The sequence below is a fragment of the Prionailurus viverrinus genome, chromosome B4, assembly GCF_022837055.1.
Source record: "Prionailurus viverrinus isolate Anna chromosome B4, UM_Priviv_1.0, whole genome shotgun sequence".
Classification (NCBI taxonomy): Eukaryota; Metazoa; Chordata; class Mammalia; order Carnivora; family Felidae; genus Prionailurus; species Prionailurus viverrinus.
The window spans coordinates 50,020,169-50,045,215 of NC_062567.1; positions in this window are offsets into that span (position 1 = coordinate 50,020,169).

The window sequence follows — 25,047 nt, forward strand, 5'->3', positions numbered from 1 at the left end:
TATCATGCTAAGCAAAGGGTGAGGTTGAGGTCAAAATTATTTGGATTAAAATTGCAAGTAGTACAGGGATGCCTGGGTGGAGGGTCAGTTAAGTGTCTGACTCTTGATTTTGGCTCGGGTGATGATCTCACCGTTCGTGAGTCTGAGCCCCGAATGGGGCTCTGTACTGACAGTGTGGACCCTGCTTGAGAATTTCTCTGCCCCTCTCTCTGCTCCTCCCCTGCTTGCTCTCTCTTTCAAAAAATAAATAAATAAACTCAAAACAATTTAAGAAATTGTAAACAGTATAAATGTTTAAGTTTTGGGGAATTTAAAAATTAATTGGTTTATTATTGCTAATGAACCTGAGACCTATGTTCTAATGATAGAGTAGCCCTGGCATTTTGAACTAGTCACTTGTCTTCTCAATTCCCCAGGCTCCTTATCTGTAAAATGAATGAGTTGGGATAAAGCTTAGCCTTCAAATGATGTTATAGCAGGATTCTTCTTTGAATGAAATAGGAAAAGAGAGTTGAATATGTCAAACAGGAGAAAAGGGAATCTTCTTTGGTTGAAGAAGGCTCAGTGTTGTCTGCTGGGTTCTCCCTATTTTTTCTTTTTTTGTTGTTGTTGTTTGATTTGTTGTTGCTGTTGTTTGAGGCTTGGATTAATTTATTCATTTGTTTACCTACTTCACACCGATTGTGCTTGGCTGGTCACTAAACGTATAAATATGAGTCAGACCCAGACGTGTCTTGAGGATTTCAAAGTCTAGCAGAAGAAACAGATATGTAGGTAAATAATGGCAGCACGGTGACAAATAGTATACAAGAGAAGCACCAAAGGGCCTGAGGTAGGCTTCTTCTTGTTTTTAGGTTAGCTCCTAAGGCATCCTCAGAAAGAGGGCTTTCCTCATCCCATTCTGATGTTACTGGTCTGTGGGCTGCCATTATGAGAACCATTGCTTTGAGTTCCCTTCAACCTCCAAATTCAATGAATCTTTTGTTTCTGAGTTGGGTAATACCATAAATTTAGGGTGGGGGGAAATTCCACCATCTACTTCTGTTTACTAATTGGCAAATAAACATTCCTGAGGAGTAGATATCTCCACTTCTCTGTAATTCTGATTCCTTAATCTGTACGCTGCCTCCTTCAGTATTTACTTCATCAATTATTTCCTCTCTTTCCTGTGTCTCAATTTTCATTGGTTTCTTTCACATGCTCAAATGTCTTTCACACCACTTTTTTCTCTCTCTGTCCCTCCCCTCCACCAAAGCAAAGGAAGCAAGCAAACAAACAAAACGCCTTTCCACTGACACTTGATCCTCTTTTAGTTACCACCCTAAAGAAAAAATATGTTTTCTGTCTCTATTTCCTCACTTGTTCACACCTGGATCCATACAACTTGGCTTTGACTATCTACCTTATACTGAAAGTTTTTTTTCACTAAGTTTACCTTTTAATTTTCAAATCTAGTGAAAAATTTCTGGTTTTTCTTTTACCTAACACTTTGGGTTATTCAACACTCTCTCCTCACATTTTTAACCATAAGTCTACTGTTCTGTAATGTATTTACTGGTTTCTTTTGTGGGCTCTGTTTTCTCTGCCTCTGTTTAGTATGCACTGTTTCTCTTTGTCCTTGGCATCTTTTCTCTTCAAAGAGCTCATTTTCTTTGGACAATTTCATCCATGCTCAAGGCTCTATCTGCCACATATCTGTTGGTAGTTCTAAAAATCTGCACCTCTACTCAAACCTCTCTTCAGATTTCAAAGACCATTATCCAATAAGGGTGTTCCCAAAGATACCTCAAACTCAAAATTTCTGTAATAGAATTGGCCTTCTTCTTGCACATAATGTATCAGTTTTCAATTTGTTGCTTCTCAGCTCTAGATCCACTCTTCACTGCCTTCTCTGTGATCATAAAGTTGGACCCTGTAAACATCTCTCCTTTGCCAGCTGTCTTGATGTTAAACTTTGTCAGAACAGAGTGTTGAAGTGTCCTACAGTGGGGAGGAGTGTTTCTTTCATAGCTCCTTCCCTATGAGAGGCTCCATCAAGACTTCCCCATGGGCAGCTTTCCTCAACCACCCAGGGGTAGCTTTCTAGTGAATTCAACCATGTGACGTCTCCCCACAGCCAGCTTCCTCCAAAACCTCAGAGATTGGAGTCCCAGTGTGTTCTGCTGGGGTGACATCTCGGCAAAATACTTGGTCATCATTGGGCCATGGCTATTCATCAGTTTCTGGAATTTGACCTTGGTGGAAGACAGGGGCCTCTTCCAGACTTGCTGCTTTCTCAGATGTTTCACCTGGACAGAAAAGAGGTAGAGGCTGCTCCCTATATCTGCCATGTCTGTAGCCTTGAAAGTTCTTTTTTGTTTCATAGGCTAGCCCCTGTTTTAGTTAGTAATTCTGCATCGTCACCTTTCTCTGTTCAGATTAGTGCACGAATTCCATCTTTTCATTGAACCCAGACTCATGCACACAGTTCCTTCTTGCATTCCTCATCATGGAGCTGTTTCTAATAGCACCCCTTCTCATTTCTAATATCTATCAGTCAGCAGATCCAATGTATTCATTCTCTTACATACTTTTCTTAAGCCTCTTCTCCACCTCTACGGTTTCTGTCCTTGAGTAGATACTTGGACTTTCACATAGTCTTCTCTTCAATATCCCTGAATCTTCTGTCCACACACTTCAGTCAATCATTATGTCATTAAAATTAGCTTCCTTGGGGTGCCTGGGTGGCTCAGTCAGTTAAGTGTTGGACTCTTGATTGCAGCTCAGGTCATGATCTCATTGTTTGTGGGTTCAAGCCCCATGTTGGGCTCTGTGTTGACAGTGTACAGCCTGCTTGGGATTCTCTCTCTCTCCCTCTTTCTCCTCCTTCCCTGCTCACATGCTCTGTCTCTGTCTCAAAATAAATAAATAAAGTTAAAAAAAATTAGCTTTCTCACACATACATCTGATATCCATTCTTTCTGTACTCCTGTTTATGATATGAAACCCCTTTGTGATCAGATTCCGAATGTTGTGTGTTTGGACTCATATTCCATCTCTCCTCTGATACACTCTTTTACTCCAATCATGTTTATAGTTCTTACATTTATAGTTTCACCCTCTGTGCTTTGAATATTCTTGTTGTCTCTGAAATTCTCCTGACTGCCTGGAAAGCACCTACTAGTGTGAGCCTTGCTTAATTTTTCTGAAAAAATTCTTTATCTGGAATTCAACTATACTTTGTGAAATCCTCCAGTGTAACAATTATTTTTGGGCTATTGCAGTTGTTACTGGGTCTGTGTCCTCATTCAATTTTGAGTATCTTAAGGAGAAAGACGTGTTTTTTCCTGTATTTGTGCCCTAATAGTGCCTGGGGCCTTTTACGCCTTTCATAAATATCTGCTAACACCAAATGAGTAATAGTGGCATTTTTATAAAGGGGATTTCAAAATCCTAATTAAAGTTTCTTAACTTTCCTTAATGTAGATTTTTTTTTTTAATTTTTTTTTCAACGTTTATTTATTTTTTGGGACAGAGAGAGACAGAGCATGAATGGGGGAGGGGCAGAGAGAGAGGGAGACACAGAATCGGAAACAGGCTCCAGGCTCTGAGCCATCAGCCCAGAGCCTGACGCGGGGCTCGAAGTCACGGACCGCGAGATCGTGACCTGGCTGAAGTCGGATGCTTAACCGACTGCGCCACCCAGGCGCCCCAATGTAGATTGTTTTGACACAGAGTTCTTTAGGGACTGAAAACTTTTAAAAATGGTATTTATTACTTTTCATCTTACTTTCTGTACTCAGAGAGAATACAAAAGAGAAAAAAAAAAGGTGTATAATGTCTTCTTTACCTTTTGGCTTACTTCTGCAGATTTAAGAAAGGACATCCCTCAAATGATAGTAAAATTCCAGCTCTTTGGGTTCATAGCGATAGCTAAGGGGTAACATTTAAAAAAAAAATCTTACCATGTGCCACACACTCTGCTTAGGCCTATTCCTGCATTATCTCTGTCACCACCATTCTCTGAAGTAGGCAGTTGTAAGCTTTCCATTTTACAGACGAGGAAAGTAAAGTGACACTGAGCGTTTAATGACTTATCCACTTGCACTGTTACTGAACAGGGACCTGGGATTTCGAACCAGGCATTCTAGTATCAGAGTCTGTGCTTTTGACCATTAATCTGTAGAGCCTAATAGTAGAGTAAATAGCTGCTCCAAAAAGGAATATACCTAAGGACCTTCACAGTAGATGATCTCTGTGAAGCTCCTTCACTTTGGAAAGGCTTGTTCAAAGTTTTGCGTGTGAATTGGGGTGTAGTTGTGACCACAATCATTAGCCAGAAGACTGGATTATTAGCTCCAACTCTGGGGCTGTCCCCCTAGGATGGCAGACGCATCTTCCTTATTTATCCACCGTGACCTTTATCATCATCTTCTCTCTTCTGATTTCCCTGTCTGACAGATTAATGCTTACTTAGTGTAATTCATACGTTTGCTTTTCCACTCTTCAACTTTATTTTACCCTCCAATGTATATTAACATTTATAGTTAACAATCTTTTCTGTCATTGTTTTCAGCAATATATAGGGATTAATTTATGTATGTGTGTATGTAACATTTTAAAAATAATACATTTTGTCTAATTTAAACTAGTACAAATATATTTTTATACCTTAAAAATTCTATTCACACTAATTAATATGCTCCAATTGTATCCTTAGTACTTACCAAAAAGAAGTAGAGTAACAGAAAAAAAGGACAGAAAAAAGGCTAAAGTCCTCAAGTGTAAAGTTGGTCCCAAATCTCCAAACTTTTACTGCATTAGAGCTAATTATTTATTTTTTTTTTAACAATCTCTTTTTTTTTTTTTTTTATTCAACGTTTATTTATTTTGGGGACAGCAAGAGACAGAGCATGAACGGGGGAGGGGCAGAGAGAGAGGGAGACACAGAATTGGAAACAGGCTCCAGGCTCTGAGCCATCAGCCCAGAGCCTGACGCGGGGCTCGAACTCACTGACCGCGAGATCGTGACCTGGCTGAAGTCGGACGCTTAACTGACTGCGCCACCCAGGCGCCCCTACATTAGAGCTAATTCTTTTTTTTTTTTAATTTTTTTTTTCAACGTTTTTATTTTATTTTTGGGACAGAGAGAGACAGAGCATGAATGGGGGAGGGGCAGAGAGAGAGGGAGACACAGAATCGGAAACAGGCTCCAGGCTCCGAGCCAGCAGCCCAGAGCCCGACGCGGGGCTCGAACTCACGGACCGCAAGATCGTGACCTGGCTGAAGTCGGACGCTTAACCGACTGCGCCACCCAGGCGCCCCGAGCTAATTCTAATATAATACTCATTTAGTATTTCTCTTACATTAATGTTTTAAATTATACTTATGACAATGTATACCTATTTTCTCCAGGACATATTTTATGCTAGATAAAAACGATTCACTTTAATTTTATGTATTTATTTATTTATTTATTTATTCATTTCAATTTTATGCATCTAAATTGTTATGCAAGATTTACTTATGACTGGTAAGATCAGTTGTTTGGAGCTCTGATAATGAAGTGTTGAATTCATGCCCACATGAACTGTTTCATTTTTCTTGATAGCAAGATAACTCCGTGGTGAAGAGTGTGCTCTGAAAGGAGCCTGCCTGTTTTGAATCCTGGTTCTGATACTTACCAGGTCCTATATGTCCTTGGGCAACACATGTATCTTTTCTGTGCTTTAGATTTCGTCTTTAAAATGGAGATAATCAGGGGCGCCGGGTGGCTCAGTTGGTTAAGTGTCCGACTTGGCTCAGGTCACGATCTGGAGGTTCATGAGTTGGAGCCCCATATCCGGCTCTGTGCTGACAGCTCAGAGGCTGGAGCCTGCTTCTGATTCTGTGTCTCCCTCTCTCTCTGCTCCTCCCCCGCTCACTCACACATGCACACGCACTCTCTCTCTTTGAAAAATAAATAAACATTAAAAATAAATAAATAAAATGGAGGTAATGACATCACCTATCTCATAAAGTTGAAATGAGGATGAGATCAGTATTTTTTGTTGTTATTGCAGTTATTCAGTAACAAAAACTGTATTTTTCAACTATGTGTTTACTGCTGTTGCTACTTTCCGTATTTGAAATGGATGATGGTGACGATGATGATGGTGTGAAACGCAAGCAGTCATTGCTTTATGCTCAAACTCACTTCTGTTATCTTGACAGTGGCTCATAGAACCGTGTACTGACAGGGATGGGAAACCAATGAGAGAGTGTGGATGGATTAAAACAAACTGATCACAATCACTGGAAAACCAGCTCAAAGAGCACAAAGGGACAATCACGGGTGCAGGTTTGGAATACAAAGGACTTTTTTTTCCTCAGAAAAAATTGATCAGATAGCCTACTGATTTCTCTCTGGCCCCAAGTCTTCGGTAGCATACTTCTTTTACTGTACTAGATGTTTTCTATTTTCCAATATAGAGGCACGTGGTAGTGCATGCTACATTTCGTCCTTAAGAGCTCCTCTCCCTGCAAAAGCTTTCTCATTATTAGAAACACTTCTGGGCGGTTAACAAAGAGAGTTGCCCGAGTTCAGCTACTTGACAGGGATTTCATTAATTTTTTTTGAAAAGTTAGCTAGAGCTATAATCATTTAATTACTTAGCATTTGTCAAAAAATTGCTGATTAGCCTTCTAGCAATTCCAGATACTTTAATGACTGACAGCAAAGCAAACAGAGAACACTAGCACAACATCTGTCCACATGAAAATTACTTACTGGAAATAGGCCTTTTTAACCAGCTTTTACACGGCCCATTCTAGCACTAGAGGAAAAAAGTCTATAAGGAAAGCTATGAAAAAAAAAAGAGCAGCAACAAGCACAACTGTACTTCAGAAATTTCTTCATAATATGAAGGTCTTTGCCCTTTAATGCATTTAATACATGTATTTGGTTAAAATGTGATATTTGATATTTTATTAATACCTGCAACTTTAAAATATTTGCCATTCTAGAATTTTCTTCTTTGTGTATTTTCAATCATCTCCAAATGGTAGGGCTCTTGAAGATTGAAGGACTCATGTGGCTCAAATATGTTACATTTCCATGGGAATGTGGGAGGGTTAAGAGAACATGAGGGGTCCTGATTCCTCATAAGACATACTTGTCAATAAATGGCAAATGCAAAGCAGGTTTTTATAAAGGTGTTACCAGTTTTCATTGTCCACCTAGTAAATAGTTCCCCTGGGTGAACAGCCATTCCTTTTAGTAAACTGATAAAAAGACCAATAGAAAAATCCTACTTTGTAACATCTGCTTAGTGTATTTTCTCTGGGTAAGAAATGTGTTTGTTGAAGATGGCGGCTTAGGAGGACGCTGGGCTCACTGCACGTCCTGCTGATCACTTAGATTCCATCTACATCTGCCTAAATAACCCAGAAAACCGCCAGAGGATTAGCAGAACGGAGTCGCCGGAGCCAAACGCAGACGAGAGGCCCACGGAAGAGGGTAGGAAGGGCGGCGAGGCGGTGCGCGCTCCACGGACTGGCGGGAGGGAGCCGGGGCGGAGGGGCGGCTCGCCGGCCAAGCAGAGCCCCGGAGTCTGGCTGGCAAAAGCGGAGGGGCCTGACGGACTGTGTTCCCACAACAAGCGCGACTTAGCGTCTGGGAGGTCATAAGTTAACAGCTCTGCTCGGAAAGCGGGAAGGCTGGAGGACAAAGGGAGGGAGAGCTGCTGAGCCCCCTGACAACAGAGCTCAGTTTGGTGGGGAACAAAGGCGCTCGCCAGCGCCATCTCCCCCGCCCATCCCCCAGCCAAAATCCCAAAGAGAACCTGTTCCTGCCGGGGAACTTGCTCGCTCCGCGCAAACACCCAACTCTGCGCTTCGGCGGAGCCAAACCTCCGGCAGCGGATCTGACTCCCTCCCGCTGCCACAGGGCCCCTCCTGAAGTGGATCACCTAAGGAGAAGCGATCTAAGCCTGCCCCTCCTGCCCCTGAGCACCTTGCCTACCCACCCCAGCTAATACGCCAGATCCCCAGCATCACAAGCCTGGCAAGGTGCAAGTAGCCCAGACGAGCCACACCACCCCACAGTGAATCCCGCCCCTAGGAGAGGGGAAGAGAAGGCACACACCAGTCTGACCGTGGCCCCAGCGGTGGGCTGGGGACAGACATCAGGTCTGACTGCGGCCCCGCCCACCAACTCCAGTTATACACTACAGCAAAGGGGAAGTGCCCTGCAGGTCCTCACCACTCCAGGGACTATCCAAAATGACCAAGCGGAAGAACTCCCCTCAGAAGAATCTCCAGGAAATAACAACAGCTAATGAGCTGATCAAAAAGGATTTAAATAATATAACAGAAAGTGAATTTAGAATAATAGTCATAAAATTAATCGCTGGGCTTGAAAACAGTATACAGGACAGCAGAGAATCTCTTGCTACAGAGATCAAGGGACTAAGGAACAGTCACGAGGAGCTGAAAAACGCTTTAAACGAAATGCATAACAAAATGGAAACCACCACAGCTCGGCTTGAAGAGGCAGAGGAGAGAATAGGTGAACTAGAAGATAAAGTTATGGAAAAAGAGGAAGCTGAGAAAAAGAGAGATAAAAAAATCCAGGAGTATGAGGGGAAAATTAGAGAATTAAGTGATACACTAAAAAGAAATAATATACGCATAATTGGTATCCCAGAGGAGGAAGAGAGAGGGAAAGGTGCTGAAGGGGTACTTGAAGAAATCATAGCTGAGAACTTCCCTGAACTGGGGAAGGAAAAAGGCATTGAAATCCAAGAGGCACAGAGAACTCCCTTCAGACGTAACTTGAATCGATCTTCTACACGACATATCATAGTGAAACTGGCAAAATACAAGGATAAAGAGAAAATTCTGAAAGCAGCAAGGGGTAAACGTGCCCTCACATATAAAGGGAGACCTATAAGACTCGTGACTGATCTCTCTTTTGAAACTTGGCAGGCCAGAAAGAATTGGCACGAGATTTTCAGGGTGCTAGACAGAAAAAATATGCAGCCGAGAATCCTTTATCCAGCAAGTCTGTCATTTAGAATAGAAGGAGAGATAAAGGTCTTCCCAAACAAACAAAAACTGAAGGAATTTGTCACCACTAAACCAGCCCTACAAGAGATCCTAAGGGGGACCCTGTGAGACAAAGTCCCAGAGACATCACTATAAGCATAAAACATACAGACATCACAATGACTCTAAACCCGTATCTTTCTATAATAACACTGAATGTAAATGGATTAAATGCGCCAACCAAAAGACATAGGGTATCAGAATGGATAAAAAAACAAGACCCATCGATTTGCTGTCTACAAGAGACTCATTTTAGACCTGAGGACACCTTTAGATTGAGAGTGAGGGGATGGAGAACTATTTATCATGCGACTGGAAGCCAAAAGAAAGCTGGAGTAGCCATACTTATATCAGACAAACTAGACTTTAAATTAAAGGCTGTAACAAGAGATGAAGAAGGACATTATATAATAGTTACAGGGTCTATCCATCAGGAAGAGCTAACAATTATAAATGTCTATGCACCGAATACCGGAGCCCCCAAATATATAAAACAATTACTCATAAACATAAGCAACCTTATTGATAAGAATGTGGTAATTGCAGGGGACTTTAATACACCACTTACAGAAATGGATAGATCATCTAGACACACGGCCAATAAAGAAACAAGGGCCCTGAACGAGACATTGGATCAGATGGACTTGACAGATATATTTAGAACTCTGCATCCCAAAGCAACAGAATATACTTTCTTCTCGAGTGCACATGGAACATTCTCCAAGATAGATCATATACTGGGTCACAAAACAGCCCTTCATAAGTTTACCAGAATTGAAATTATACCATGCTTACTTTCAGACCACAATGCTATGAAGCTTGAAATCAACCACAGAAAAAAGTCTGGAAAACCTCCAAAAGCATGGAGGTTAAAGAACACCCTACTAACGAATGAGTGGGTCAACCAGGCAATTAGAGAAGAAATTAAAAAATATATGGAAACAAATGAAAATGAAAATACAACAATCCAAACGCTTTGGGACGCAGCAAAGGCAGTCCTGAGAGGAAAATACATTGCAATCCAGGCCTATCTCAAGAAACAAGAAAAATCCCAAATACAAAATCTAACAGCACACCTAAAGGAACTAGAAGCAGAACAGCAAAGGCAGCCTAAGCCCAGCAGAAGAAGAGAAATAATAAAGATCAGGGCAGAAATAAACAATATAGAAACTAAAAAAACTGTAGAGCAGATCAACGAAACCAAGAGTTGGTTTTTTGAAAAAATAAACAAAATTGACAAACCTCTAGCCAGGCTTCTCAAAAAGAAAAGGGAGATGACCCAAATAGATAAAATCATGAATGAAAATGGAATTATTACAACCAATCCCTCAGAGATACAAACAATTATCAGGGAATACTATGAAAACTTATATGCCAACAAACTGGACAACCTGGAAGAAATGGACAAATTCCTGAACAACCACACTCTTCCAAAACTCAATCAGGAGGAAATAGAAAGCTTGAACAGACCCATAACCAGCGAAGAAATTGAATCGGTTATCAAAAATCTCCCAACAAATAAGAGTCCAGGACCAGATGGCTTCCCAGGGGAGTTCTACCAGACGTTTAAAGCAGAGATAATACCTATCCTTCTCAAGCTATTCCAAGAAATAGAAAGGGAAGGAAAACTTCCAGACTCATTCTATGAAGCCAGTATTACTTTGATTCCTAAACCAGACAGAGACCCAGTAAAAAAAGAGAACTACAGGCCAATATCCCTGATGAATATGGATGCAAAAATTCTCAATAAGGTACTAGCAAATCGAATTCAACGGCATATAAAAAGAATTATTCACCATGATCAAGTGGGATTCATTCCTGGGATGCAGGGCTGGTTCAACATTCGCAAATCAATCAACGTGATACATCACATTAACAAAAAAAAAGAGAAGAACCATATGATCCTGTCAATCGATGCAGAAAAGGCCTTCGACAAAATCCAGCACCCTTTCTTAATAAAAACCCTTGAGAAAGTCGGGATAGAAGGAACATACTTAAAGATCATAAAAGCCATTTATGAAAAGCCCACAGCTAGCATCATCCTCAACGGGGAAAAACTGAGAGCTTTTTCCCTGAGATCAGGAACACGACAAGGATGCCCACTCTCACCGCTGCTGTTTAACATAGTGCTGGAAGTTCTAGCATCAGCAATCAGACAACAAAAGGAAATCAAAGGCATCAAAATTGGCAAAGATGAAGTCAAGCTTTCGCTTTTTGCAGATGACATGATATTATACATGGAAAATCCGATAGACTCCACCAAAAGTCTGCTAGAACTGATACAGGAATTCAGCAAAGTTGCAGGATACAAAATCAATGTACAGAAATCAGTTGCATTCTTATACACTAACAATGAAGCAACAGAAAGACAAATAAAGAAACTGATCCCATTCACAATTGCACCAAGAAGCATAAAATACCTAGGAATAAATCTAACCAAAGATGTAAAGGATCTGTATGCTGAAAATTGTAGAAAGCTTATGAAGGAAATTGAAGAAGATTTAAAGAAATGGAAAGACATTCCCTGCTCATGGATTGGAAAAATAAATATTGTCAAAATGTCAATACTACCCAAAGCTATCTACACATTCAATGCAATCCCAATCAAAATTGCACCAGCATTCTTCTCGAAACTAGAACAAGCAATCCTAAAATTCATATGGAACCACAAAAGGCCCCGAATAGCCAAAGGAATTTTGAAGAAGAAGACCAAAGCAGGAGGCATCACAATCCCAGACTTTAGCCTCTACTACAAAGCTGTCATCATCAAGACAGCATGGTATTGGCACAAAAACAGACACATAGACCAATGGAATAGAATAGAAACCCCAGAACTAGACCCACAAACGTATGGCCAACTCATCTTTGACAAAGCAGGAAAGAACATCCAATGGAAAAAAGACAGCCTCTTTAACAAATGGTGCTGGGAGAACTGGACAGCAACATGCAGAAGGTTGAAACTAGACCACTTTCTCACACCATTCACAAAAATAAACTCAAAATGGATAAAGGACCTAAATGTGAGACAGGAAACCATCAAAACCTTAGAGGAGAAAGCAGGAAAAGACCTCTCTGACCTCAGCCGTAGCAATCTCTTACTGGACACATCCCCAAAGGCAAGGGAATTAAAAGCAAAAGTGAATTACTGGGACCTTATGAAGATAAAAAGCTTCTGCACAGCCAAGGAAACAACCAACAAAACTAAAAGGCAACCAACGGAATGGGAAAAGATATTCGCAAATGACATATCGGACAAAGGGCTAGTATCCAAAATCTATAAAGAGCTCACCAAACTCCACACCCGAAAAACAAATAACCCAGTGAAGAAATGGGCAGAAAACATGAATAGACACTTCTCTAAAGAAGACATCCGGATGGCCAACAGGCACATGAAAAGATGTTCAGCGTCGCTCCTTATCAGGGAAATACAAATCAAAACCACACTCAGGTATCACCTCACGCCAGTCAGAGTGGCCAAAATGAACAAATCCGGAGACTATAGATGCTGGAGAGGATGTGGAGAAACGGGAACCCTCTTGCACTGTTGGTGGGAATGCAAATTGGTGCAGCCGCTCTGGAAAGCAGTGTGGAGGTTCCTCAGAAAATTAAAAATAGACCTACCCTATGACCCAGCAATAGCACTGCTAGGAATTTATCCAAGGGATACAGGAGCGCTGATGCATAGGGCCACGTGTACCCCAATGTTCATAGCAGCACTCTCAACAATAGCCAAATTATGGAAAGAGCCTAAATGTCCATCAACTGATGAATGGATAAAGAAATTGTGGTTTATATACACAATGGAATATTACGTGGCAATGAGAAAAAATGAAATATGGCCTTTTGTAGCAACGTGGATGGAACTGGAGAGTGATGCTAAGTGAAATAAGCCATACAGAGAAAGACAGATACCATATGGTTTCACTCTTATGTGGATCCTGAGAAACTTCACAGGAACCCATGGGGGAGGGGAAGGAAAAAAAAAAAAAAGAGGTTAGAATGGGAGAGAGCCAAAGCATAAGAGACTTAAAAACTGAGAACAAACTGAGGGTTGATGGGGGGTGGGAGGGAGGAGAGGGTGGGTGATGGGTATTGAGGAGGGCACCTTTTGGGATGAGCACTGGGTGTTGTATGGAAACCAATTTGTCAATAAATTTCATAAAAAAAAAAAAAAAAAAAAGAAAAGAAAAGAAAAGACTGAAACAGAAAAAAAAAAAAAAAAAAAGAAATGTGTTTGTTGTATGGTGTGTATGTGTGTGGGGGGGGGAGGGGGCTGGGTCTCAAAATTTCATGTGGATGAGGATTATTCAGGAAGCTTATTAAAAATTCAGAGTTGTGGATTCCATCTTCAGAAACTGACTTAGTAGCTTTGGTCTAGAGTCTGCATACAGTTCTGATGGAGATCAGCAGAATGTACTTTGGGAAAAAGAAATGAAAACTGGTTTATGGGCTAGAGAGGGGGAAACTGAATAATTCAAATAAAAAAGAAAAGTGATCATCTGACTGTTTTGAGGATACAGTGCTAGGTCCTAAGGATGCAAAGATTAATAAAATGTCTTTACAAAAGAGGTAAAGTTTGAACTGTGTTCACTTAAAAAAATGTTTTTTTAGGTTATTCATTTTTTGAGAGAGAGAGAGAGAGAGAGTGAGCAGGGGAGGGGCAGAGAGAGAGAGAGGGAGACATAGAATCTGAAGCAGGCTCCAGCCTCTGAGCTGTCAGCACAGAGCCCGACATGGGGCTCAAACTCACGAACTGCGAGATCATGACTTGAGCTGAAGTCGGATGCTTAACTGACTGAGCCACCCAGGTGCCCCTGAATTGTGCTCACTTTTAAATAACCCATAGAGTTATTTAGTAAAAGCAGAATAAATCCAGAGGCTCTTTTATAGGATATTAAACAGTGCTCTTCAGTAATATTCTTACCTCTCCTTGATCAAGGTTGTGATGGATTTTAAAATTGTAGGCATTTTATATGTGTAACACCATGTTGAACACAATCACTATAGGGTGACTGATGAATTTACCTGATTTTGTTATCATATTTTATGATATGATTACATATCATAATGTATGTTAATGCCTTGTGCAAACTTATACAGAAATAAAACTAATATTTTAAGCCAAGAACACTATTCCCCTTTAAAAAAGAGTTAAAGGGTTAAATGAAATGAAGTCCAAGAAAATGAACATCAGGGAAACATATGAATGCCACATCTGCTCTCCTTCTGGAGAAGTTTCTCACAGGACTGGAGAGCCATTACAGGAGCTCTTGGTATGGAAATGCGACCTGAAAATTCAAAGCAGTACTCCACGCCGTCGTCAGAGTTCGACAAGCATGCAGAGTCAAAGAATGTTTTTTAGTTGGCTGCGGACCAACACTTGATGTTTTAAACTTACTTTAAAAATTAAAGATAAGTTATCTACACATTCAATGCAATCCCAATCAAAATTGCACCAGCATTCTTCTTGAAACTAGAACAAGCAATCCTAAAATTCGTATGGAACCACCAAAGGCTCCGAATAGCCAAAGTCATTTTGAAGAAGAAGACCAAAGCAGGAGGCATCACAATCCCAGACTTTAGCCTCTACTACAAAGCTGTCATCATCAAGACAGCATGGTATTGGCACAAAAACAGACACATAGACCAATGGAATAGAATAGAAACCCCAGAACTAAACCCACAAACGTATGGCCAACTAATCTTTGACAAAGCAGGAAAGAACATCCAATGGAAAAAAGACAGTCTCTTTAACAAATGGTGCTGGGAGAACTGGACAGCAACATGCAGAAGGTTGAAACTAGACCACTTTCTCACACCATTCACAAAAATAAACTCAAAATGGATAAAGGACCTGAATGTGAGACACGAAACCATCAAAACCCTAGAGGAGAAAGCAGGAAAAGACCTCTCTGACCTCAGCCGTAGCAATCTCTTACTCGACACATCCCCAAAGGCAAGGGAATTAAAAGCAAAAGTGAATTACTGGGACCTTATGAAGATAAAAAGCTTCTGCACTGCAAAGGAAACAACCAACAAAACTAAAAGGCAACCAACAGAATGGGAAAAGATATTTGCAAATGACTTATCGGACAAAGGGCTAGTATCCAAAATCTATAAAGAGATCACCAAACTCCACACCCGAAAAACAAATAATCCAGTGAAGAAATGGGCAGAAAATATGAATAGACACTTCTCTAAAGAAGACATCCGGATGGCCAACAGGCACATGAAAAGATGCTCAACGCCGCTTCTCATCAGGGAAATACAAATCAAAACCACACTCAGATATTACCTCACGCCAGTCAGAGTGGCCAAAATGAACAAATCAGGAGGCTATAGATGCTGGAGAGGATGTGGAGAAACGGGAACCCTCTTGCACCATTGGTGGGAATGCAAATTGGTGCAGCCACTCTGGAAAACAGTGTGCAGGTTCCTCAAAAAATTAAAAATAGACCTACCCTATGACCCAGCAATAGCACTGCTAGGAATTTACCCAAGGGATACAGGAGTACTGATGCATAGGGGCACTAGTACCCCAATGTTCATAGCAGCACTCTCAACAATAGCCAAATTATGGAAAGAGCCTAAATGTCCATCAACTGATGAATGGATAAAGAAATTGTGGTTTATATACACAATGGAGTACTACATGTCAATGAGAAAGAATGAAACATGGCCTTTTGTAGCAACGTGGGTGGAACTGGAGAGTGTGATGCTAAGTGAAATAAGCCATACAGAGAAAGACAGACACCATGTTTTCACTCTTATGTGGATCCTGAGAAACTTAACAGAAACCCATGGGAGGGGAAGGAAAAAAAAAAGAGGTTAGAGTGGGAGAGAGCCAAGCATAAGAGACTCTTAAAAACAGAACAAACTGAGGGTTGATGGGGGGTGGGAGGGAGAGGAGGGATGGGTATTGAGGAAGGCACCTTTTGGGATGAGCACTGGGTGTTGTATGGAAACCAACTTGACAATAAACTTCATATATTGAAAAAAAAATTAAAGATAGGAAAAAAGAGAAATAATGAATGAGATTTTATAGCTGGTGAACAACCTTCCAGGAAGGTTGATAATTTTATTCTTGTCTTTTGAGAAAAGAGGTCTGAAATGCTCTTCTCCATTTTCTCTGTCATTTATTCTAAATATCACATATTTGTACGTTTTTAAAAGGTTATTTGTTTTCAGAGAGAAAGAGAGTGCAAGCAGGGGGAGGGGCAGAGAGAGAGAGAGAGGGAGAGAGAGAATCCGAAGCAGGCTCTGCACTGTCAACGCAGAGCCTGTCACAGGGCTGGATCCCATGTACTGAGAGATCATGACCTGAGCCAAAAATCAAGAGTCAGATGCTTAACTGACTGAGCCACCCAGGCACTGCTACATATTTATACTTTTTATTGAGAAAAGAATCCTGTGTGGCTTAGTCTTTTCATTTCAACAAATGTATATTTCCAATTGAATTTCCTTCTTCCTAAACCAACTAACATAGAAGTCAACTTGACTCAAAAACAGCTCTCAGAGCCAAAGCATGAGAGACTCTTAAAAACTGAGAACAAACTGAGGGTTGATGGGGGATGGGAGGGAGGGGAGGATGGGTGATGGGTATTGAGGAGGACACCTTTTGGGATCAGCACTGGGTGTTGTATGGAAACCAATTTGACAATAAACTTCATATATTGAAAAAAAAAAGAAAAAAAACACCTCTCAGTACATTGAGCTTATTCTCCAGGATAATTTGAGTCAGAGAGAGCACCATTTACATATGGTGTATGTATCTACTTATGAGTTAATCAGTAATAAGTTATGGGGTATTGACTATAGTCTCAATTCTGTGACTGACACAAAGAATGTAAGTATTTATGTTTTCCAACTATTTATACTTAATTCAGCAGGAATCCTGTGTAATGTAAAAAGTAACAGTTCACTAAAACAATTGCCAAACACCAGATGAATGATGCACATGATAAGAAACCACACTTGCAGGGAGGAGAAGGCCAAGGAAGATCTGGAAATATCTGAGAACACACAGTAGAGCAGTAGAACACTTGACCCCCTCCTTGAAAGACAAATCAGAGTTACATATGTGGAAAGAGGTTTGCAAGGAAGGCTTGGTATGGAAGAAGACCTTCTCAATAGATAACAAAATATGAGAATGAAGCTGAAATTTTATAAGTGCAGTCCACAAATCAGAGATGAAAACTTAAAGTTGCGGAGAATTAAGTAGGGACAGACTGAACGTAACTCTGAATACTCTGCTAGTAAGTTTGGAATTTATTCTGTAATAAAAAGATTAAAGATTTTGGAGTAGTGGAGTGATAGATGTATACTCGTGTTTGAGGAACATTAATCTAGAACCCATGTACAGGTTGCATTTGACCATAGCCATTGTAATTAACTCCTTTTCAACTTAGTTTCCATAGCTCTGTAAATATGTATCTTTTGTGAGACACGATTAAACAGTTACTTTAACCTGTAGTAAATATTTATTGAGTGTGGTGTTCCAGGCATTCTTCTAGGTATGGCAATTGCAGTGGTGAAAAAGATAAAGTCCCTGCCCTCATTAAGCCTACATTCTATTTTTTTTAACATTTATTTATTTATTTTGAGAGAGAGAGAGAGAGGGAGAGAGAGAGAGTGTGCTTATGAGTCAAGGAGGAACAGAAAGAGAGGGAGAAAGGAATCCTAAGCAGGCTCCACACTGTTAACCTGGAGCCCAGCGTGGGGCTCCATCTCATGAACCATGAGATTATGACCTGAGCCAAAATCAAGAGTCATCGCTTAACTAACTGAGCCACCCAGGTGCCCCTAAGCTTACATTTTAATTGAGGGGGACAGACTAGATGAAAATAAAATCATCATACAGGATATAGCATAACTTTAGTAGTGTTAAGTGTTATAAAGAAAACAGAAAACTTGGAACAAAAGAGTGACAGGGATGGAAGGGAACAATGAAGATGGGGCAGTCAGGGAAGGGCGCTCTGAGGATGTGGTGTCTGAGTGTATACCTGAATAGGGAGGAGGAGGGAGTCATGAGACAAATTGGGGGTCAAGTATTCCAGGCTTTTGACTTCATTCTGTGTGTGATAGGAAGCAATCGTTGAGCTTTGTTCTGTTTATTTTTACTTATTTAGCAGGATGGCATATATTGATTATCACTTTAAGACGATCACGCTGACAGCTTTTAGGAGAATGAATTATGTGGGAGTGTGTGTGGGGGGGAGAGTGGGGGGATAAGAATAGGAACAGGGAGAACAGTTTGGCTGGTCTTATAAAAGCCCATTGAAAGATGGTGGAGAGTGGAGTTTTGTTTTGTTTTGTTTTTAATGTAAGGCACATAAGACTCCCTGATGGTATATTTGGAAAGACATGTAATTTTATCAATCAAAGTGGGATTGTTTTGAGCATAAAAGGGGCACTTTTTTTTAAAATTTTTTTTTCAACGTTTATTTATTTTTGGGACAGAGAGAGACAGAGCATGAACAGGGGAGGGGCAGAGAGAGAGGGAGACACAGAATCGGAAACAGGCTCCAGGCTCTGAGCCATCGGCCCAGAGCCCGACGCGGGGCTCGAAGTCACGGACCGCGAGATCGTGACCTGGCTGAAGTCGGACGCTTAACCGACTGCGCCACCCAGGCGCCCCTAAAAGGGGCACTTTTAATAATTACACCAGGACCAGTAGAAGATGGCACTGTCTCAGGCAAACCAGCACATATAGTACGAGTTAAAAAAGGGAAAGGAACCAAAAATAATATGTAGGTAAACAGTAGCAGGGCCACATCTAGGATGTGTAGGGGCCTGGACCCGTATTTTTGTGTGGTCCCTGTCTGTAGCAACTACCTGGTTAAAAAATTTATTATAAATTCATGGGTCCATAAGAGTTATAATGACTTACTAATGAGGATTTAGAATAAAGAGTAGAGAAGAGGTTTATTTCCTTGTTTATTGTCCACTAAGTGGATGTGTAGATTCTTCTATAGTGTTTAGGCACCACCTCTTCTTGTTCAGGTTCAAGAACCATCGCTTTAATTTCTTTATTGTCAAATATGGCTAATTTTCTATCTCCTGTGTTATGTTCTTATGGCTGCTAGAACTAATTACCACAACTGGGTGGTTTAATACAACAGACATGTATCTCTCACCGTTCTGGAGGCTAGAAGCCTGAAATCAAGATGTTGGCAGGACCATGCTCCTCTGAAGGCTCTAGAGAACACTCTTTCCTTCCTAGCTTCCGGCAGCTCCTAGAAGTCCTTGGTGTTCCTTGACTTGTAGTAGATGCGTCGCTTCAATCTCTACTTCCATGTGTATGTGGTCTTTTCTTTCTTTCTTTCTTTCTTTCTTTCTTTCTTTCTTTCTTTCTTTCTTTCTTTCTTTCTTTCTTTTCTCCCTCCCTCCATCCCCCCTCACCTTCTCCCTCTCCCCTTCCTTCCTTTTCTCTCTCCCTTCCTTCCTCCTTTCCTTTCCTTTCCTTTCCTTTCCTTTCCTTTCTCTCTCTCTCTCTCTTTCTTTCTCTTTTTTGGTGTATCTCTGTTTGTCCTCTCCTCTTCCTAAAAGGACATCAATCATTAGACATAGAGCCTGCCCTAATTCAGTGTGGCCATATACTGACATAATTAATTATATCTCTGAAGACCCTATTTCCTAATAAAGTCACATTCTGAGGTTCTGGATGGATGTGAATTTTGAGGCACACTATTCAACCTACTACATTTACCATGAGAAAAAGGTAGCATCATTGTTATTGTTCAAAGTGCCATGGCTCTTGGGATCCTGCTTGTAGTAAAACAAAATATGTCTTCTTGCCTTTGCCTGCAGTTCCCTCATATCATTTATTTAGTGCTGGTTACATCATTGCTTATGTTTCTGTATCATCCTCTGTGAATACTGGGTTCCAACGACTCTATTAAAGTTGTTACTGTGCTTTGTTGATGATAACCACAAATGCAAGTCTTATCCAGAGAATGCAGTAAAATGTCAACAATCATTCATTTTCTAGTCATGTTAAATTTATTTTTCAGAATTTTATAGTGTAAATGTAAAATACACTGTCTTCCAACTCTATCTTCTCTTGAACTCTTCAGGTTATAACCATTGTATTCCTAGAATGTGATCTCTCTTTTTAAATATTTTATTTGCTTCCATCTTTATGGACATATGATTGACAAAAATTACATATATTTAAGATATACAACAGATGTTTTGATATATATAAGACTCATAATAACAATGGTGGTTACCACCAGCTGGGGACTGGGGGAAATTGGGAGATGTTGGTCAAAGGGTACAAACTTTCAGTTATAAGATGAATAATTTCTGGAGACCTAATGTGCGGCATGGTGACTATAGTTAACAATATTGTATACTTTAAATTTGCTAAAAGACTAGAGATCTCAAGTGATTCCACTGTAGAATGTGATCTCTTTTAACACTGGCCACATCACTGTGTTGCCAGAATTGGGGAGAAGAGGCAAGGAGCCTCCAACTGCAGTGAGAAGGGTGATTCTATTCACACAAGGAGCCTCTGTCCCTCATCCATTATGGCTTAAGCCTGACCTGGGGGAGCATGGCATTACCACATTGACTAGAGGCATGGACATCAATTGCAAAGGTCTGCTTAAGTGTTGCCGAGCAAAGGTCTTGAAACCCCTCAGAAGACATACATGCAGATACCACCAGAGGAGTGTTGATCCTGCAGAGGGTGGGAGTGACAATCCTGGGTGCCAGCAGTAGATGAGGGTAAGCACAGAGTTAAGAACATTTGCTATTACTCTACCCCTGCTACTACCCAGTGTTATTGAGCAGAGACAGCATCATGGTCAGAGGATATGATGAGAAAACTCCTATACATGGATCCTCACAAGTCTCAAGCTCAAGACACTTTTGAATCTTGAGGTTTGGGGAGAGAATGTGGAATGGTAGACAGCCCTGAACTGGCCTTCATTACTGACATTCTGACATTCACACTCTTGAGGAATCACCACCCCTGGAATATGGGTTGTGCTCACTGACTTGCTTTAATGAACAGAATATGGCAGAAGTAATAGGATGTGACTTCTGAGGTTGACTTCCATAAAGACTATAGCTTCTGTCTAGGGCACTCTCTCTAGCTCTGTCTCAGAATTTTTAGCCTGGGGAAAATCAGCTGCCACATTGTGAGGCAGCCCTAAGGTGGGGCCCATGAGGTGAGGGAGCAAGGCCTGCCAACAGCTATGTGTGTGAGCTTGGGAGCAAATCCTTCAGCCCCAGTTAAGTCTTCAGATCACTACAATTCCAAGAGAGACCTTGAGCCAGAGGCACTCTGCTAACCTGTCCCCAGACTCCTGGTTCACAGAAACTGAGATAATTAAATGTATGTTGCTTTAAGTTTCTAAATTTTGGGGTAATTTGTCACACAGCAATAGATAATGAATATAGATGGAGATCAAATTTATCAATAGTATTCAAAATTCTGGGGCCAGATGAAATACCTAGGGAAAGTGTGTAATTACAGAAGGTCAATTACATAGCCTTGAGGCATCAAGGCTATTCATATATATATGTATACGTATGTACATATACATGTATGTATATATGTACATATATACATGTATGTATGTATATATATATGAATGACAGAGAGCAAGCTGAGGAGGGGCAGAGAGAGAGAGAGGGAGAAAGAACCCTAAGCAGGCTCCATGCTGTCAGCACAGAGCCCGATGTGAGGCTTGAACTCCTCAACTGTGAGATCATGACCTGAGCTGAAACCAAGAGTCAGACACTTAACCGACTGAACCACCCAGGTGTTCCCCCCTTATTTAAAGAGGTGGAATATGATAAGGATTGAGAATTATTATTTTTCTTTTGGCAAATGGAGACGGTTGGAGACCTGGACAAAAGCAGCTTCAGTAGAGTGACGAAGATGAAAGACTGTTTCAAGTGGGTCAGGAAAGAATGAGAGTGAAGGAAATGGAGAGTGCACAGAGAAATAACACACTCCAGGGATTTTGCTATGATAGGGAATATAGATTATAGAAATACTGGCTTATGATAAGATAATATAGCATCTGGGTGGGGCATGGGTTTAAAGGGGAGATTTAAAGACGGACATATGATAGCATGTTTAAACTCAGATGGGAAGGAGTTAGGAAAAATTAATCTAGGAGAGAGTGGAGGAGGATGGTTTCACAAGCTGGTGATTTAGCTAGTGTGGGCAGAAGAGGATGTGTCCAGAGAGCAAGTGGAAGGGTTGGCTCTCAAGAGGGGAAGTTATTATTTATCCATTTTTATGAGAGAGCAGACTGATTATAGACACACATGTACGTTAGCTGGTATAAATGGGAGGCGGGAAATGGCGTAATTCCCTTTTGGTTGATTTTATTTTGTCGCTGAAATAAGGGAGATAGGTAAGGAAGTGCTGATTGTTGTTTGGAAAGAAGGAAGGTGTGAAATAGGTTGTTGAGGAGAAGAGCAAACTAATCTGGAAAAAGAAAATGTATTGCTGAGAGTTACAGTTGAGACGTAAAGCGAGGTGAGTCTGTGTGGTTATTATCGCTAAGATCATGCGTGTTTTTGTTATTTTCCCCTGGCTGCTTCAGATTCAGCTGCTCTGGTGCAGCTACGGAGAAGGTGTAAGATTGGGGAGAACCAGGGTTTGGGTTTTGCTGTGGAAACACGGCACAGGAAGAAAGGGGCAAGGCACTGGAGGGTGTTCATAAGCAGTGATTCTAATAGTGGCTTACAGTATCTAAGCTGGGTAAATTAGGAGAGAAGGGAGAGTACGAGTGGAATGATGTACAGAAAAGAAATAGTGAGATCACTATTTGGAGGTCAGCAGAGGGTCTGCACACCTGTAACCTTGTCCGTAGCCCTTCTCCGGACAGTATCTCCTATCATGTGGTCACAGACTTGCAGCAATCTGGTCGTACGATCTGCTGTTCCCCTAGGTGGCAGGCTATCAGACACTTGCTGTTGTGTGTTTGCATATGCTTTTCCCTCAGTGTAGAACACCTTACTCCACTTTTAATCTGTTGTTTCTTGCGTTCTAACCATCACTTCCTCCATGGCACATCTCTAGCAATTATCACACTGTCCTGTAATTATTTTCTATTTACCTTGTTTCCCTAATTAATACATGAATCTTGTGAAAGCAAGAGACCATGTATCATTCAAGTCTGTCTCTGGCATAGGTTGTTCGTGTGTCTGGCAGAAATGAATGTTTGGAGAACTGTTGTACAGACATTAGAGGAGGAATCTTCTCACAGAATATTTCATATCCATTCTCATCCCCTTCTGATTTTAATATTCTTGTGAGTTCAAGAGTTATATGCTATTTCTTTGAGAGTAAAAAATTTTTAATAGTACCTTCATGTAGCTTCCTTAATTATTTATTTTCTTGATTTTCATATCAGCTAATATCATTTATAAATGGTAATAAAATGAGAATAAGAATAGGATACTTTGGCTAGATCCATACTCTCCTTCATTGTATGTAGAGAAGAAAGAAACTTCTTGATGACTCCTAATTTATTCTTTGTGGACGAGTAGGTGAGTCCATTTGAACATGTGCAATCACTACAAGGGTACAGACTAAACTTCATGAGAAGCTTGTTGAGGTCACTCTATTATTTCATATTTATTCATCCAAAATTCCATCCACATTTATTTATAATGGTGAGGGGATGTGAATGAATGACTCTATCAGCTCTTCTAGTAGAATCCTACATTGACCGCGCTCTGGTAAATTGGGTTTCTCTTTTGAAGGGTAACTCTTTTGCATTATGTGGTTACCTGTGTAACAGCCGATTAAAGACAAGTAAGAGGCTCTCCTAACTCTCCTGTAAAAATCTTTGCAAATGTTGCAGACATGAAATGAAAACAATCCTGAGAGTATCTTCTTCACCAAATTTGGGTTATTGGACACAAAATGTTTGGAGAGATAACATAAAAGAGCAATTATGGTTAATTAAGAGTAGTCTTTAAAGATGGAAGTAGTAAACTGAGCCAGAGAGATGACCAGCGAAAAGTTTTCAGACAAAGAGGGAGAAACAGGTAAATAATTAAATGTAACATATACCGTGTTTGTAATGAATAGATAGGTCACAACTCACTAGGGCAAATATTATCATGATAGTTTACACCCAGGGGAGAAAAAAAGTCTTAAGTCTTAGTTTAGGATCTATTTTTTTAAGCGCTATTACAATGCCCAACAAATTTCAGCACAACCAGTTAGTTTTAGCAGTTCCATAAAGTTTATTGGTATAGGGTTTCTAGAAAAATAGAAACATAGAATTGTAATAGGTACTATTGTTATTTTGTGATTTAATGACATGAGTGAAATTAGCCTAAAATTAAATAAAGAGCATTTAATTCAAAAATTTTATTTGATATTATTCCTAATTGACCTTGCTGTCATGGAAATAGGACGTTATTAACAGTGATAATAGAAGATGTTATGTGCTAGACCACGCCTCCAGCCCGCACCAGTGTCTCCCTGTGTTACCTGCTTTGGACCTCTGCCCTCACCTCAGTTTGAAATGGGCCCCAACTGCTCCTGCTCCGCAGGTGGTTCCTGCACCTGCGCCAGAACTGTAAATACAGTGAGTGTGAATGCACCTGCTGCAAGGAGAGCTGCGGACCCTGCTGCCCCGTGGGTGGTGCCAGGTGTGCCCGGGGCTGAGCTGCAGGGAGGCCTCCGCCCAGGGCAGCTGGTGTGCAGATATAAGGAGAGCCTGTTCCCGATGTAAAGAGAGCAACATGCACAAACCTGCAGTTTACTTTTATTTTTATTTTTTTTAATGTTTATTTATTTTGAGAGAGAGAAAGAGCCCATGAGCAGGGGCAGGGCAGAGAGAGAGTAGAGAGAGAATCCCAAGCAGGCTCCACACTGTCAGTGTAGAGCCAGACCCAGGGCTCGATCTCATAAACCGTGATCGAACTGAGCCCAAATCAGGAGTCCAATGCTTAACCAACTGAGCCACCCAGGCGCCTCACAAACCTTCAGTTTAAAAA